This window comes from Rattus rattus, chromosome 3, assembly GCF_011064425.1.
Source record: "Rattus rattus isolate New Zealand chromosome 3, Rrattus_CSIRO_v1, whole genome shotgun sequence".
In the NCBI taxonomy this organism is placed as follows: domain Eukaryota; kingdom Metazoa; phylum Chordata; class Mammalia; order Rodentia; family Muridae; genus Rattus; species Rattus rattus.
Window position 1 is genome coordinate 84,196,028 of NC_046156.1, and position 12,345 is coordinate 84,208,372.

Below are 12,345 nucleotides of genomic sequence, written 5' to 3' on the forward strand. Positions count from 1 at the left end.
TTAATTGGATACTTGAGAGTTAATTTGAAAGTTATGATGGATAAATGATACACAGCTGGCATACTTAGAGTTAAGGAACAGTACTGAGAGATTATGTTCTGAGATACAAGATGGGTGATGAAATGCTTATTAGCCACTTGAAACATTCTGAACTCTGGGATTAGGAAAAGAAGTTTTTAAAAGTCATATCAGGGCCCCTGGAAAGGAACTGAATGGGTCCCACAGCTCTTTGAACCCAAATCCCATGGAGGGAGACAGCTGTAATATCAGAAGTGCAGACAACCTTGAGAGCTTAGGGGAGACCATCACTTCTGCTCACATTCCTGGACCAAAAGGAACCTACCTAGAGCCTTCTGGATACAGGAATGTAGGAGCAGTGAGTAGCAGGAAACTTTCTGTTTCTGCCTGCACCAAGAGCTGGAAGCAGTCTCCAGGAGCACTGACACATCTGAGAGCAGAAGTAAGACCAACACTTCTGCTCCAAGCATCCTGCCTACAGGCTTAAGGTCACACAAACCCAGGAACAGCTCTCTCTTCCCAAATTTGGCTAAAAGAAAACAGGTCTACAGGAATGCTGAAACACAGGCTTACAGGAGAGCCAAGCCACTGTCAGAGACAGCAAGACAAGTTAACACCAGGGACAACATGATGGTGAGAGGCAAGCGCAGGATCTTAAGCAACAGAAACCAAGACTACTTGCCCTTATCACAGACTAGTTCTCCCACCATAGCAAATACTGGATATTCAAATGCACCGGAAGGGCAATATTTGGATTTAAAAATACATCTCATGATGATGATAGAGGACTTAAAATGGATATAAATAACACCCTTAAAGAAATACAGGACAACACAAGCAAACAAGTAGAAGCTCTTAAAGAGGAAACACAAAAACCCATTAAAGAATTAGAGGAAAGCAGAAACAAACAGGTGAAGGAATTGAACAAAATAATCCAGGTTTTAGAAATGGAAATTGAAACAATAAAGAAAGAACAAAGGAAGACAACCCTGGAGATAGAAAACTCAGGAAAGAAATCAGGAGTCATAGATGCAAGCATCACCAACTGAATACAAGAGACAGAAGAGAGAATCTCAGGGGCAGAAGACATGATAGAAAACATTGACACAACCATCAAAGAAAATGTAAAACACAAAAAAGTCCTAACCCAAACATCTAGGAAATCCAGGACACAACGAAAAGATCAAACCTAAGGATAATAGGTATAGAAAAGAGCAAAGACTCCCAACTTAAAGGGCTGGTAAATATCTTCAACAAAATTATAGAAGAAAACTTCCCTAACCTAAAGAAAGAGATGACCATAAACATACAAGAAGCCTACAGAACTCTAAATACTTTGGACCAGAAAACAATTCCTCCTGTCACATAATATTCAAAACACCAAAGACACAAAACAAAGAAAGAATATTACAAGCAGTAAGGGGAAAGGGTCAAGTAACATATAAAGTCAGAACTATCATAATTACACAAGACTTCTCACCAGAGACTATGAAAGCCAGAAGTTCCTTGGCAGATGTCATACAGACCTGAAGAGAACATAAATGACAGCCCAGGGAACTATATCCAGTTAAACTCACAATTAACATAGATGGAGAAACCAAGATATTCATTGACAAAGCCAAATTTACACAATATCTTTCTACAAATCCAGCCCTACAAAGGATATCAAGAAAGTAATGTCATTGCAATGAAAACAAAAATAGAGCCACAAGCATAATTCCACATCTAACAACAAAAATAAGAGGAAACAACAATCACTATTTCTTAATATCTCTTAACATCAATGGACTCAATTCCTCAATAAAAAGACATAGACTAACACACTGTGTATGTAAAGAAGACTAAGCATTTTGCTGCATACAGGAAACACTCCTCAGTGTCAACAACAGACATTATCTCAGAGTAAAAGTCTGGAAAAAAATTTCCCAAGCAAATGGTCCCAAGAAACATACAAGAGTAGCCATTCTAATCTTGCATAAAATCAAATTTCAACCAAAATTTTTCAAAAGAGAAAAGGAAGGACATTTCATATTCACTAAAGGGAAAATCCACCAAGATGAACTCTCAACACTGAATATCTGTGCTCTAATTGCAAGGGCACCCACATTCATAAAAGAAACCTTCCTAAGGTTTTAAGCACACATTGTACTTGAAAGAGTAACAGTGGAGGATTTCATCACTGCACTCTTGTCAATGGACAGATCATGGAAACAGAAACTAAACAGGGACAGAGAAACTCACAGAGGTTATGCAGATGATATGATAGTATATTTAAGTGATCGCAAAAGTTCCACCAGAGAACTACTAAACCTGATAAACACCTTCAGCAAAGTGGTTGGGTATAAAATTAACTCAAATAAATCAGTAGCCTTCCTCTACGCAAAAGAGAAACAAGCCGAGAAAGAAATTAGGGAAACAACACCCTTCATAATAATCCCAAATAATATAAAATACCTCGGTGTGACTTTACCTAAGCAAATAAAGATCTGTATGGTAAGAACTTCAACCCTCTGAAGAAAGAAATTGAAGAAGACCTCAGAAGATGGAAAAATCTCCCATGCTCCTGGATTGGCAGGATTAATCTAGTAAAAATAGCCATTTTACCAAATGCAATCTACAGATTCAATGCAATCCCCATCAAAATACCAATCCAATTCTTCAAAGAGTTAGACAGAACAGAACAATTTGCAAATTCATCTGCAATAACAAAAAACCCAGGATAGCTAAAACTATCCTCAACAATAAAAGGACTTCTGGGGGAATCACTATCCCTGAAGTCAAGCAGTATTACAGAGCAATAGTGATAAAAACTACATGGTATTGGTACAGAGACAGACAGATAGACCAGGGGAATAGAATTGAAGACCCAGAAATGAACCCACACGCCAATGGTCACTTGATTTTTGACAAAGGAGCCAAAACCATCCAATGGAAAAAAGATAGCATTCAGGAAATGGTGCTAGTTCAACTGGAGGTCAGCATGTAGAAGAATACAGATCAATCCGTTTTTATCACCCTGTACAAAGCTTAAGTCCAAGTGGATCAAGGACCTCCACTTCAAACCCGATACACTCAAACTAATAGAAGAAAAAGTGGGGAAGCATCTTGAACACATGGGCACTGGAGAAAATTTCCTGAACAAAACACCAATGGCTTATGCTCTAAGATCAAGAATCGACAAATGGGATCTCATAAAACTGCAAAGCTTCGTAAGGCAAAGGACACTGTTCTTAGGACAAAACGACAACCAACAGACTGGGAAAAGACCTTTACCAATTGTACAACAGATAGAGATATACAAAATATACAAAGAACTCAAGAAGTTAGACCACAGGGAGATAAATACCCCAATTAAAAATGGGGTTCAGAGCTAAACAAAGAATTCACAGCTGAGGAATGATGAATGGCTGAGAAACACCTAAAGAAATGTTCAACATCTTTAGTCATAAGAGAAATGCAAATCAAAACAACCCTGAGATTTCACCTCACACCAGTGAGAATGGCTAAGATCAAAAACTCAGGTGACAGCAAATGCTGGCAAGGATGTGGAGAAAGAGGAACATTCCTCCATTTTTGGTGGAATTGCAGACTGGTACAACCATTCTGGAAATCAGTCTGGAGGTTCCTCAGAAAATTGGACATTGAACTACCTGAGGACCCAGTTATACCTCTCTTGGGCATATACCCAAAAGATGCCCCAACATATAAAAAAGACAAGTGCTCAACTATGTTCACAGCAGCCTTATTTATAACAGACAGAAGCTGGAAAGAACACAGATGCCCTTCAACAGAGGAATGGATACAGGAAATGTGGTACATTTACACAATGGAATATTACTCAGCTATCAAAAACAACGACTTTATGAAATTCATAGGCAAATGGATGGAACTGGAAAATATCATCCTGAGTGAGGTAACCAAATCACAGAAAAACACACATGGTATTCACTCATTGATAAGTGGCTATTAGCCCAAATGCTTGAATTGCCCTAGATGCACAGAACACATGAAACTCAAGAAGGACAAACAAAATGTGAATGCTCCATTCCTTCTTTAAAAGGGGAACAAGGGGCTGGGGATTTAGCTCAGTGGTAGAGCGCTTACCTAGGAAGCGCAAGGCCCTGGGTTCGGTCCCCAGCCCCGAAATAAAGAACAAAAAAAAAAAAAAAAAGGGGGAACAAGATTACCCTTGGCAGAAAATACTGAGGCAAAGTTTAGAACAGAGGCAAAAGGATCACCCATTCAGAGCCTGCCCCACATGTGGCCCATACATAAACAGCCACCATAGATAAGATGGATGAAGCAAAGAAGTGCAGCCCGACAGGAACCGGATGTAGATCTCTCCTAAGAGACACTCCCAGAATACAGCAAATTCAGAGGCGAATGCCAGCAGCAAACCATTGAACTGAGAATGGGACCCCTGTTGAAGGAATAAGAGAAAGAACTGGAAGAGTTTGAAGGGGCTCGAGACCCCATATAAACAACAATGCCAAGCAACCAGAGCTTCCAGGGACTAAGCACTACTCAAAGACTATACATGGACTGACCCTGGGCTCCAACCTCATCGGTAGCAATGAATAGCCTAGTAAGAGAACCAGTGGAAGGGGAAGCCCTTGGTCTTGCCAAGACTGAACACGCAGTGAACGTGATTGTTGGAGGAGGGTTGTAATGGGGGGGAGAGTGGGGAGGGGAAGCTCATATAGAAGGGGAGTGGGAGGAGTTAGGGGGATTTTGGCCCAGAAATCAGGAAGGGGAATAACAATTGTAATGTAAATAAGAAATACTCAAGTTAATAAAGATTTAAAAAAGTCAGTAAAAAAAAAAGAGAGAGAGAGAGATTTATAGAACATTTAATCCTTAAACAAAAGAATATACTTCTTCTCAGCACCTCATGGTACCTTCTCCAAATCTGAGCATATGATCGGACACAAAGCAGGCCTCAACAGAGACAAGATGATTGACATAATCCCATGCATCCTATCAGATCACAACGGATTAAGGCTGGTCTTCAAAAACAACAATAATGACAGAAAGCTCACATAAACATGGAAGCTGACCAACATTCTACTCAATTATAACTTGGTCAAAGAAGAAATAAAGAAAGAAATTAAAGACTTTAGAATTTAATGAAAATAAGGCACAACATACCTAAAATTATGGGACACAATGTTAGCAGTGCTAAGATGAAAACTCATAGTTCTGGGTGCCTCCAAAATGAAATTGGATATAGAATACATTAGCACCTTGACAGCACACCTAAAATCTCTAGAAGAAAAATAAGGTAATGCACCAAAGAGTAGTAGAAGGCAGGAAATCAAACTCAGGGCTGAAATCAATCAAGTAGAAGCAAAATGAAGTATACAAAGAATCAACAAAACCAGGTACTGGTTCTTTGAGAAAATCAGCAAGATACATAAATCCTTAGGAAGACTAAGCAGAGGGCACAGAGAGCAAACCCAACTTAAAAATCAGAAATGAAAATGGAGGCATGACAACAGAATTGGAGGAAATTCAGAAATTCATCAGACCCTACTACAAAAGCCTATATTCATCAAAATTGATAAATATGGATGAAATGTATAATTTTCTATACAGATACCAAGTAGCAAAGTTAACTCAGGATCAGATAAACTATCTAAATCATCCCATAACTCCTAAAGAAAGAGAAGCAAGTATAAAAAGTTGTAGGGAGTGGCGTGGTAAAACAAAGATGGCACTGATATCCAGCCCTGTCTGGATGTAAACAACTTATTGCTCATGAGCAGGCTTGTCCCCTTGCCAGGGCAGCTGTAGGATAATGAAGTGTTCCTTCGTCCTGCTGTAGTGAACGGCAGTACTGTGCATGCGCGGGTTTGCACTTGGCGTCAATCTGCCTGGGCGGCACCATGCTAATGGAGTGGTTCATGCTCCGCCAATCCCTGGAGGACAAGTAGCAGGGGTGATAGTGGGGTGATTCGTGCTCCGCCAATCCCTGAAAGCCAATTAGCATATCCCCAGCCTGTTGTGTATGTAAGACGAGCGCTTTTGCTGCTTGAGGTCCCCGTGTCAACAATGAGGTGGTCCTGCAATAAAGGCTGTTGAGAAGAATCCGACCCTGTTGCGTCTTCCTTGCTGGCCGAGGTGGGTGCAAGAAAAAGTCTCACAACCAAAAAAAGCCCAGGACCATATGGATTTAGTGCAGAATTCTATCAGACCTTCATAGAAGACCCTATACCAATAGTGCCCAAACTATTCCACAAAATAGAAATAAAAGGAACATTACCCTATTCCTTCTATGAAATCACAATTATGCTTATACCTAAACCACACAAAGACCCCAACACAGAAAGGGAACGTCAGACCAAGTTCCCTTTTGGATATTAATGCAAAAATTACTTAATAAGATTCTTGCAAACCGAATCCAAGAACCCATCAAAAAGATCATCCATCATGATCAAGTAGGCTTTATCCCAGGGATGCAGGGATGGTTCAATATATGGAAACCCATCAATTCACTATGTAAACAAACTCAAACGGAAAAAACAAAACAAAACAAAAAAAACAAAAAAAACAAAAAACAAACAAACAAACAAAAAAAAAACATGATCATCTCATTAGATGCTGAGGAAGCATTCGACAAAATTCAACACCCCTTCAAGATAAAAGTCTTGGAAAGAATCAGGAATTCAAGGCCCATACATAAAAATAGTAAAAGCAACATGTAGCAAACAAGTAACCAACATCAAACTAAATGGAGAGAAACTTGAAGCAATCCCACTAAAATCAGGGAATAGACAAGGCTGCCCACCCTCTCCCTACTTATTCAGTATAGTGTGGTACATCTACACAATGAAGTACTACTCATCTATCAAAAATAATGACATCATGAAATTCATAGGCAAATGGATGGAACTAGAAAATATCATTCTGGGTGAGGTAACCCAATCACCAAAAACCATACATAGTATGCCCTCACTGATAAGTGGATATTAGCCCCAAAGCTCGAATTACCCAAGATATAATTCATAAACCACATGAAGCTCAAGAAGAAGGACAACCAAAGAGTAGATGTTTCAGTCCTCCTTAAAGGGGCTAAGAATAATACTCATAGGAGGGGATATAGAGACAAAGTTTGGAGCAGAGACTGAAAGAATGGCCATGCAGAACCTGCCCCACCTGGGGATCCAGCCCATATATAGAGAGCCTCCCAAACTAGACTATATAGATGAAGCCAAGAAGTCCGTGCTGACAGAAGCCTGATATAGCTGTCTCCTGAGATGATCAACCAGAGCATGACAAATACTAGCAGCAAACCGTTGAACTGGAGAACAGAGTCCCTGTTGGAACAATCAGAGAAAGGATTGAAGGGGCTGAAGTGGCTTGGGACTCCCTAAGAACAGCAATAGCAACCAACCAGAGCTCCCAGGAACTAAACCAATACTCAAAGTGTACACATGGACAGACACATGGCTCCAGCTGAATATGTAGCAGAGGATGGCCTTTTTGGGCAGCAATGGCAGGAGAAGTCCTTGTTCCTGCCGAGACTGAACCCCCCAGCATAGGGAAATGTCATGGTGGGGAGGTGGGAAGTGAGGTTGGTTGGGGAGGGGAAACACCTTCATAGAAGTAGGGGAGGGGATAGGGGACTTATGGTGGGGAAACTGAGAAAGAGTTTAACATTTGAAATGTAAATAAAATATTCCATAAAAATAAAGTAATTTTAAGACAATTAAATAGAAAAATGTCACATCAGAATATGAGATGCATATCAGAAGTTCATTTGCTTTCATTGTTCATTGCATCAAAGTTCAAAATTGTGGTCTTTTTCAAATATCAGATAGTCTGAACTTCTAGAGTAATGTGAACAGGTGTAAATAGAATCGCTGATCTTATCCTGATGTAAGAATCTAATGTAATCATTATTCTGTTATGTAACTTGACCTTATAATTCTGAAGCTATGGAGCCTTTAGGCAAAACTCTTCATATTTGAAATATAGCAGTTACTCTTACAGAAAAAAAACACAAAGAATTTTAACTTATTTTTCACCAATGATTCAAACCTTAATTAGCTGTAAATATTTTCTTTTCATCGAGCTGTCCTTTTATTACCCTACATATCCACAGAATATTTTAGGAAACAATCTAAATTGCCTTAAGGAATCATTTACTCCCTTTGAGAATAAATGTAAGTCCTAGGACACTATGTACATTTCCCTAGCTTACACATCAATGAGAAGAACCAAGTCAAGAGAATTCATGAAATCAATCAACACATGGATACGGATATGGATATTGAAGCATCAAATTTATATAAAATATATGCATCATTTGTATTAGTTTCATGGTAACCATTTGACTAAAAGGTTCAAAACTCACATTTGCTTCAAATGAAAGATTTAAGACACATTTTGAATGCAATGCACTTAGAACTCTCTAATAAAGAAATATAATATATTAGCACATATATACTTACAATTCATTTTAATACATATTTATGTTAATACATACATATTCACATGATGACAGTAGATCATCAGGAAAGAGAAAGAAATTCAAATTTGGTTTAAATGTGCATATGTTTTTGCATATGGTGTGCTGCAATTTTTCAGGTCATACCATTAATATCCTTATGCATTTTTCGTGAAACATTGTATTTAAAAATCATATGTATATAAAACATATACATATTTGTACACACACACACACACAGACACAGACACACACACAAGCCTTGATATTCTGCTATTATAAATCAAAATGAAGTAAACTGAGGAAAATGCAAAAGTAAGGACAGGAGATATATTTTAAATAAATGGTGGAATAGCTTCGAAAGGTAAAAGATATTTTATATATAAAAACATAGAGGTACTCTGAGAAAATTTTTAAAGTATGAAAAATGAGAGTTGACGAATATGTTTAGAGATTTCTGGGCAGGTTCCTACTTGCATGTGCAATTTCCTGTATAAAGAATTAGACAAAGTATTAAGGGTTTTTTATTCATATTTTAAGGTATTTCTTAAATAACTTGTACCTCTTTATGATTATCCATCAAAATGCCTTTAAATTTTTCAAACTAACCTGTTTTATTTATTTATGCATTAATTGACACTAACCAAATTAGATTTCTAATATAAATAAAAATTTAAGAAACTTAAGGAATTTATTGCAAATATCTCAAAACATGACTGAACAGAAGCCTTTGATTCCATTTCCTGCTATATTTAAGCATTATTCATTATTATATTTCAAAGTATTACTAAAAGCCAGCACAAATCACACAGGCCTATAAAACAGTAATATTGACCTAAAATAATTTGCATTTTAAAGATGTATAATTGAATGTGCATCAGGCTTGATTGAAATTTTAAAGAAAAATTACCTTGCAACATATCAAGGAACATAATTTACCTTGACACAACATCATTATTTGTTAAGATAAATTAATAAACAGCACCTTTGGGTGCACCCAATCTATTCAGTTGTTGTCACTGTTGATTAGAGTATCTGTCTAACCTATAATAAATGGTGACTGCATTAATACATAATAGTTCTTTTGTTTATTTAATATAAAGCAATTACCACTGGATCATTACAACAATCAGGACATTTTATAATTGAGTCTGTTTCTTTCTTACAGTGTTCTAGTGATCAAATTCTTTAGTCACATTTTATGGTTGCTCAAACTTGTTATTTACTCCGAGGTCTGATTTAAGTAAGCAACATGCAACCTTACTTATTAGCTTAAGAGATGTATAAGTATTAATAATACACAAGCAAAATTGCCACAAATGGAACCAACAGTAATGAGTCTTAGGATTCTCTTGACTGCAGTAACATACAACTGTAATATTCTATTAGTAATTTTAATTTGAATATTATGATTTAATAACTTTATTCACATTAAAGATATTAAAAACTTTTTACTACAAATCTGTTATGCTCACATTTTCACATTAATTATGATAACTATATTATAAAATTCTGACTTTTATAATCATATACAAATAAAGACCCATAATTTTATAAATGTAACTACTCTAAAATACACCACAAAGAAATTTCAAACTTTATAATGTCCAACAGACTATTGAAAGAGAATTAGACAATTAGCTTTCATTTATGAGTAAGCTTTCATTGGATTGGGCTCAGTTTTATTAGTAGAACCTCTGTAGCCAGAGTAGGTTTTCACAATCAAGGCCAAAAGTCATCAGATAAAGATTTCTTTTCATTTAGATTTTTTTATTTATTTTCCTATTGTTTTAAAATTGGGTATTTCTTATTTACATTTCAAATGTTATTCCCTTTCCTGGTTTCCTGCCCTCAGCCACCAAACCCCTTCGCCTGCTCTTCCATAAGGGTGTTTCTCTCTCCATCCACCCCCTCTTACACCCCCCAACAATCCCCTATACAACCTTGACAGAACCAAGGGCTTCTCCTTCCATTGGTGCACAGCAAGGCCATCCTTTGCCACATATGCAATTGGAGCCGTAGGTCAGTTCATGGATATATAATCTTTGGGTAGTGGTTTAGTTTCTGGAAGTTCTGGTTGGTTGGCATTGTTGTTCTTATGGGGTTGCAACACCCTTCAGCTCTGTCAGTCCTTTCTCTAATTCCTTCAATGGGGGTCCCATTCTTAGTTCAGTGGTTTACTGCTAGCATTCGCCTCTGTATTTGACATGTTCTGGCTGTGTCTCTCAAGAGAGATCTATATCTGGTTCCGGTCAGCATGCACTTCTTAACTTCATCCATTTTATGTAGTTTTGATGGCTATAAATATATGGGCCAAATGTGGAGCAGTCTCTGAATGGTCGTTCTTCAGTCTCTGCTCTAAATTTTGCCTCCCTATTTCCTCCTATGGATATTTTTGTTCCCCCTTTTAGGGAGTGAAGCACCCGCATTTTGGTAATCCTTCTTGAGTTTCATGTGGTCCGTGCATCGCATCTTGAGTAATTCGAGCTTTGGAGTTAATATTCACTTATCAGTGAGTGCATACCAGGTTTGTTTTACTGTGATTGGGTTACCTCACTCAGGATGTTATTTTCTATTTCCATCCATTTGTCTATGAATTTCATGAAGTCATTGTTTTTGATAGCTGAATAGTATTCCATTGTGTAGATGTACCACATTTTCTGTATCCATTCCTCTTTTGAAGGACATCTGGGTTTTTTTCCAGTTTCTGGCTATTATAAATAAGACTGCTATGAACAGGGTGGAGCATGTGTCTTTGCTGTATGTTGGAGCATCTTTTGGGTATATGCCCAGGAGAGGTATAGCGGGGTCCTCAGGTAGTACAGTGCCCAGACTGATTTCCAGAGTTGTACCAGTTTGCAATCCCACCAACAGTGGAGGAGTATTCCTCTTTCTCCACATCCTTGCCACTATCAGTTCACCGGAACTTCACTTGAGTTTTTGATTTTAGCCATTCTGAATGTTGTGAGGTGGAATCTCAGGGTTGTTTTAAATTGCATTTCACTGATGACTAAGGATGTTGAACATTTCTTCAGGTGCTTCTCAGCCATTTGATATTACTCAGCTGTGAATGCTTTGTTTAGCTCTGTACCCCGTTTTTTTTAACAGGGTTATTTGGCTCTCTGGAGTCTAACTTCTTGAGTTCGTTTTTATATTTTGGATATTAGCACTCTATTGGATGTAGGATTGGTAAAGATCTTTTCCCAATCTGTTGGTCTTCGTTTTTTTCCTAATGACAGTGTTCTTTGCCTTACAGAAGCTTTGCAGTTTTATGAGGTTCCATTTTTCAATTCTTGATCTTAGAGCATTAGCCATTGGTGTTTTGTTCAGGAAATTCTCCCCAGTGTTCATATTTTCAAGACTCTCCCCACTTTTTCTTCTATTAGTTTCTTCTGGTTTGATGTGGAGGTCCTTGATCAATTTGGACTTAAGCTTTGTACATGGTGATAAGAATGGATCGATTCACATTCTTCTATGTGCTGACCTACAGTTGAACCAACACCGTTTGTTGAAAATGCTATCCTTTTTTCATTGGATGGTTTTGGAGCTTTTGTCAAAGATCAATTGACTATGGTGTGGGTTCATTTCTGGGAACTGAAAAAGGCCATATCCATTAGAAACTGTTATGTTCAACGGGACTATAAAATACAAGGTAAGTGTCACTGCTTCAGAATCCTAAACCCTCCTTGATCCATGGGTGACTGATAACAGGTTCTGTGAGGTCATAATTAGAATGCCTGTGTGACATACAGAAGACAGTATTTCACAGTGCTCCTCTCTTCTCGCTCTTGTATTCTCATCTTAACCTTCTTTGAAGATATTCCCTGAAGCTAATGGGGTGATATGTGGTCCTTTTAATGCCTGAGCATTCAAGTACA